The 6,000-nt window shown below is 42.7% G+C and overlaps 1 long non-coding RNA gene across 1 annotated transcript in view; it reads left to right on the top strand.

Moving 5' to 3' along the window:
- Positions 1-5,459, top strand: part of LOC126511883 (uncharacterized) — a 10,028-nt gene extending 4,569 nt beyond the window's left edge. The window contains exons 3-5 of the long non-coding RNA XR_007594805.1: positions 2,848-2,963; positions 3,890-3,992; positions 4,228-5,459. This is a non-coding gene — a long non-coding RNA (uncharacterized lncRNA). The remainder of the gene's footprint in view (positions 1-2,847; positions 2,964-3,889; positions 3,993-4,227) is intronic.
- Positions 5,460-6,000: the final 541 nt, after the last annotated feature.

Here is a 6,000-nt window from a genome sequence, read left to right as displayed (position 1 = left end):
AAAAAAAAAAAGAATACATTTGTGTGTTGCTATTTCGGGTATAAAGCTAGCCGTGCGGGAGCCGGGTGGCGGGAAGCGGCCCGCCGCTCCTATTTCAACAATGAAGTCTATGTTATTGTAGCAACTACAATGGAGCTCTAAATAATATCCGGCCCTTGAAATGTGGCTGTTATTATTCACCTAAGAGCAAATTAATGGTATAAGTGATCTGATATGACATTCTGAAATCTATTTCATCTTAAAGATGTATCTTTGTTTCTATGTGTCTTTATGAGTGGCTACAGTATGACTGTGCACCATGCCTGTGCCTAGGGACAAAGGAAAGTGAAATAGGCAACTGGATTCCCTGGACTGGAGTCACAGGCAGTTGTGAGCTGCCATGTGGTTGTTGGGAAATGAACCTAGGTCCTCTGTAACACCAACACGTGCTCCTAATCACTGAGCTGTCTCTCCTGTTCCTTGACTGCTATCATCCATAAAATAAAGTGAAATATGAAGAAAGATTAGAGCCAGATATAGTGACACACTGCAGTAATCCCAGCACTCAGGAAGCTGAGTCAGAAGCATGGTAAGTTCGAAACCAACATGGATTGCGCAGTGAGTTCTAGGTCAGCTTGGGGTGCATAGTGAAACTCTGTCTCTGAATAAAAGCAAAAAGGATGCTACCTTTCGTAGGATTCCCTTGAAAAGTGTGGTACTTTAATCTTGTAGAGCTCAGAGCCAGTTTCAAAATACCATCAAGTTCCTCTTTACTTTCCTTCTTGTGGTGCCCCGACCTCCCCTCAGGTTCTAAGCCAGGGCAGGCTTTACTTTTCCTTCCCAAGTAAATGAACATCATTTTATTAGGCCCAAGTCTTGCTTTCCACACCACATCTGGTCGCTTCTCTCCACTCTGGGGCTTCAATTTAGCTTTTCCTGCCTCCCATCCACCTTCCTCTCTTTCACTTTTGGTTCCTCTGTCATCCGATGACAAAATTTTCTAGTGACTTCATGGCTTACAACATCCAAAGACTTGTAGTAGTGGTGATGATGATGAAGGTCTAAAGCTTCACCTTCCGTTGGGGATTAGTGGCAGTAAGATGCTCCTGAAATATTTGCTGTACAGTTTGTCCTTTTTCTTCAGATGTCTCCTTTGTCCAGTGGTCTTCAGATTCCTAAGCTGGAAGCCTTTATTCTCCTGAAAAGACAGAAACAAAACCCCTTCCCAACACTAATTCTGTGGAGATTCACATTTGGCAAGCTGTATCTGATTCAATGGAAAGCATTTGTTAGTTTTATAGGCTAGTTTAGATTAAATGGCCATGTTGTTTGATAAAACTATCATCTCTTCTAATTAAGAGGTGTCTCTTGTTCGAATAGAATCTTTATCAATTTTGATGGTATCCATAGCTTTTCATCTCCCGTGGAAACAAAAGCAAAACCCCCTCCCCAGTGTAACACATGTCCTGGTTTCTGTTCTGAGGTCAGTACATCTTTAGAGTATATCAGCTGATTTAATTTTGTAGTTTTTATTTTTACTAGCCAATGTCTCTCCACAGCTGTTGTTCCTTTCTCATTAGCATTTAGAAAAGTCAAAGTTAATAAAGCATTATGCAAACTATTTCTGGGGATATTTATCATCCCTTTCTGTTTATTTACCATCTTTTAGAGTTCGATTTGATCTTTCTATAACTGACTGCCCTGTAAGATTGTGTGGTATAACTGTAATATACTTTATATTATAATAAGTAAAGTCTGTTTCATTTTCTTAGAGACATATGCTGGGGAATTGCCTGTCATTATTTGTACAGGTATACTCATGATGGCTATAACTTCTAGCACATGTGTAATTACCGAATCAGCTTTTTCTGAACTCAAAGCAGTTTCCCATTAAAAACCTGGATAAGTATCAATGGTGTGGTATACATATTTTAGTTTTCCAAATTCTACAAAATGGAACACATCCATCTGCCAGGTTTTTTTTCTTTGTGTACCCTTTGGGTTATCCTGAAGGTAGTGGTGTTTGATTATATGAAGAACAAGTAGAACATTTACTTATAATTTCCACGGGCTTGTTGCTACGTTATGGGAAAGTCTTTTTTTTTAACCTTTGCTATTGACTTGATTTTTTTTATGAACTTTTGAGGCCTTTAGCACATTTCCAATCAATAATTGATTGATTTATGCATTACCTTTGGCTAGATACCGAGCAGACCCATACGGGATTGGATGTGTGCTGTGTGTATGGGATGATTCCTATTCCTGATTATATCTGGTAACTTAATAAATAACAAAGTCAATTATGTATCATCTGGCATAAATCCAGTGGTTTCAGTATGCAAAACAACTCTTTCTGCATATTGGGAGGGGACCAAACAATTCATTTTCTTCTACATATAACAGAGCCAATATCACAGATTTTTGGCATCCACTTGACTATGCTTGAAGCCAAATCTATCACCAGTTAGCGATGTCTTCCTGGGACCATAATGGTGTCTCTCTTTCCTACAGCTCTTGTTTCTAAAGAGCTCGGCAGGGTGCATGTCACGTTGTTGTAGGAACCCAGGGCGCGCTGACTGGTCATTAGTCACGCCAACTGGAAAGCAGCTTGAGCCGTTTAATAAGGTGGTTCTTCATTTAAGTCCTGACAGTTCTAATCACTAGGGACATCTTAGCAAGTGTGTCCCCTGCTCTGCACATCCACCGTGAGGCTGGTGGCGTGGATGATGAGTGTACATCGTTAATAAATACAAGGACAGATGCTCTTAGCTCTAGGAGCGATTGTTAGCACCCTTCCAAGGCTTCTCTCTTGCAACATCTGAAATACAGTATGAGAAAATTAGTTGGGCTTCTCCATCTCATTTCTAGTGTCGGCGGTGACCTCACAAAGCAAGCTCCAGATGGCACCAACTGGACTCTTTATCAGAGGTTTCAACACTGATGCCAAAACAAAACGCGCCCAGCAGCCTGGTGAAGGAGAAGTGGTAAGGGGTCGCCTCTTGTGAAGGAGGTTCAGCAGAAGAGCAGTGAGTTTACAGGGAATGGTCCTGGAACAGAATCTTTACAGATTTGAATCATAACGCCAGAGTCAGGAAGAAACTGCAGACCCAAAATGGATGAGAATAAAAACACGGTATTTCAGAAGTCAAACAATTTCTAAAAATAAATGAATAAATAAATAAATTCCAAAGGAATCAAAACCCACATTAACTATTTTTTTTCAGTGAGAGGTTAATTTTTTTCAAGGAAAATGCAATATTATAAAGTATGCTTAGTTGTCACTAAGAGGAACACTGAGTTCCAGCAATTTTAGTCCTTGTTCTCTGGGGACGAAGGGCTCAATATCTCACAATTATCTCTGAGATGTGTGTCGGATCCACACATTCCTTTGTTCACGGAACAACTCTGAGCCATCTGTCATGGTTTCTGAGGAGCCTGAGAAACACATTGAGGTTAAATCGTACGCTCTTAACATCTGTCATCATGCCATAGTCAAGGGCTAGTCTTCTTTTTTTCTTTTTAAACAGAAATATGACCCCTTTTTCCTTTAAAAGCTTCAGCTTAATCCTAAAACTGGTCTTCAGTCCGGTAATAAATCAGGTTTGAGTATGTGTCTACCGATACTGAAATACCTGAATGGTACTGAGTTGTAGTGTAGCCCGATTTTCCCATCCATTTTGCTCAGATTGTGACGTAAACGGCTCTTGGGCCATTTGTCATATCGCCACGCTCTGGATTTTAAAAAATTATTTTTAATATTTAAATTTTTTGCACCTACATGTGTACAGCGCATATATGTTTGTGGGTGACACGTATGTACAGGTGCACATGTGTTTGTGTGCAGGTCGAGGCCCAGGTCAACGTCACGGGTCTTCTTTTACAGGTCAACATCTCGGGTCTTCTTTTACAGGTCTCTATGTTATTTTTTGAGCTCAGGGACCAGAGCTCACCAATTGGTTTCGTGGGAGCCTAGGCAGTTTCGTGGATGCTCACCTTACTAGACCTGGATGGAGGTGGGTGGTCCTTGGACTTCCCACAGGGCAGGGAACCCTGATTGCTCTTTGGGCTGACGAGGGAGGGGGACTTGACTGGGGGAGGGGGAGGGAAAGGGGAGGCAGCGGTGGAGAAGAGACAGAAATCTTTAATAAATAAATAAAAAATATGTTCAGATTAAAATATAACCTTGCAATCTTAAAAAAAAAAAAGAAAAAAAAAGAAGAACTGAACTTCCGTACTTATCTCTCTTAGGGAATCAAATAAGAAAGATTAGCAATTACGCCAGACATGGTGGTGCAGCCTGTAAACCCAGCACTCGGGAGGCTGAGGCAGAAGGACGGAGAGGGCAAGGCCAAGCGGACTAGGCTACCTCGTGAAAATCTGCCTTTAAAAAAAAGAAGGAAAGAAAATGAGAAGAAAAATAAGAACTAGGAGTAATGGAGGCTTCTCAAACTTGCTGGTCTTGAGAGGCAGGTCAGTCCAGAGATACCTCAATACTACAGAAGCCCACATGTCCTGAGAAATACAGATACCCCTTTCCCAGTAATGCATTCAGCAGCCTGGGATCCCCAACATGCGTCACATTGCACATAGACCATGCTCCAAACAATTCAGTTTTCCTGCAAACCCATCTTAAACATATCCTGTAACTAAGGAGAAGAGGCCAAACCTGCCTGAACTGGTTTTGGATGCATTCATAGAAAGGGAACTTGGTTTCTTTGTGTGAGTGAACTTTTAGGGGAACTTTTCTTATTTCCAATATTATGCCTACGAGTGTATGAAAAATTAAAATCTGATGCATCATGGGAAAAATGTACCGTGATCAAAGACTGTGGAAGCCCATTAATGAAATCAGCCATGGCTCACACCTCAGTAGCCAGCTCCTCTCCCTGCTGGGCCCCGACAAGACAGCCTAACCCAATGCTCTTGAGGAAAACTCACTCGCGGCCTCTTGGATTGCTTGAAATGCATCTATTCTGTACTTGCAATCTTTGAGTAAAATCCCCTGATATTTTGAAATTTGTGAGTACTTCTTCCATTCTCTGAACACGATACCAAGATCTGGAAATACCCTCTAGACAAAGGCCACTGGTCACACAATATCACGTGGATGAAAACACAGGTCCACTTTCTGTCCTTGAAACGCTCACATGTTCTGACTTTTGAAAAGTATAAACTCCTTCCTGAAGTATACTCCAACTGTCCATTAAAGATATAGACCGTGTCCTCCAGGGTCTAGAGGCTACGGCGATGTCTTTCCGGATCTCACCATGTGACACTGGGCCACATCTCCCATCTTTGTAAGCAGAAGTTTCCCGACTGCTGTGGTCCCCAGAATTCCTCAGTGAGAAGACAGTTGACAGAAATCACTGGGTTACCCCTCAGGGACCACACCGTCCAGCGGAGGACATCCAGATGGCAGGGCATTGGGGATATTTGCCTTTTGAATTGTCACCGCCATTTCTGTAAAACCCTTGTGAAGCCACAGCGCTCCCACCGAGGCTGGTACTCAACGGCCTCCGATACCCTAACCTGAAAATTAGATATCACTGCCCTCCAGGAATATGTCCATGTGCCCAGGTGAGTGTGCTCATGAACACAGGAATTAAAAACTCACCTTGAACTCGTGGTGCTATTCTCTTGCTTACTCACCTGTATGTGGTCCCTCCTGGGGAGAAAGAGGGTACGCGGGCTTAGCTGACCTTCCAATGTAAACTCTTCTTAAGTGGGGACACATGGCGGGAACTGTTTATAGGATTCTGGTTGCACAGGCAATAAGTTGATTGCGAAACAAGCGCAGAGTCATTAAATGAGCCATGGAGGAAGGGACCGTTGGCATTGGGAGTGGGTTGTGGAACAGCTGGTCACTGACCCAGGTGGCACATCGGGCGTCCCTGAGTCTCCCGATAATAGATGCTCCTCAGTCTCCAGACACTGGGCCAACCACAAATGGCCACGCACTCCCAACTACTCCCTGGGAGATTGGAAATGCATGGGCTGCATTTACTTCACAGCCCGTGTGCC

Source organism: Alexandromys fortis, unplaced genomic scaffold, assembly GCF_014885135.2.
Source record: "Alexandromys fortis isolate MF-2015 unplaced genomic scaffold, M_Fortis_MF-2015_v1.1 scaffold_65, whole genome shotgun sequence".
Taxonomy (NCBI): Eukaryota; Metazoa; Chordata; class Mammalia; order Rodentia; family Cricetidae; genus Alexandromys; species Alexandromys fortis.
Note: the sequence above shows the minus strand (reverse complement) of the source record. Positions and strands in the feature narration are given on the sequence as shown.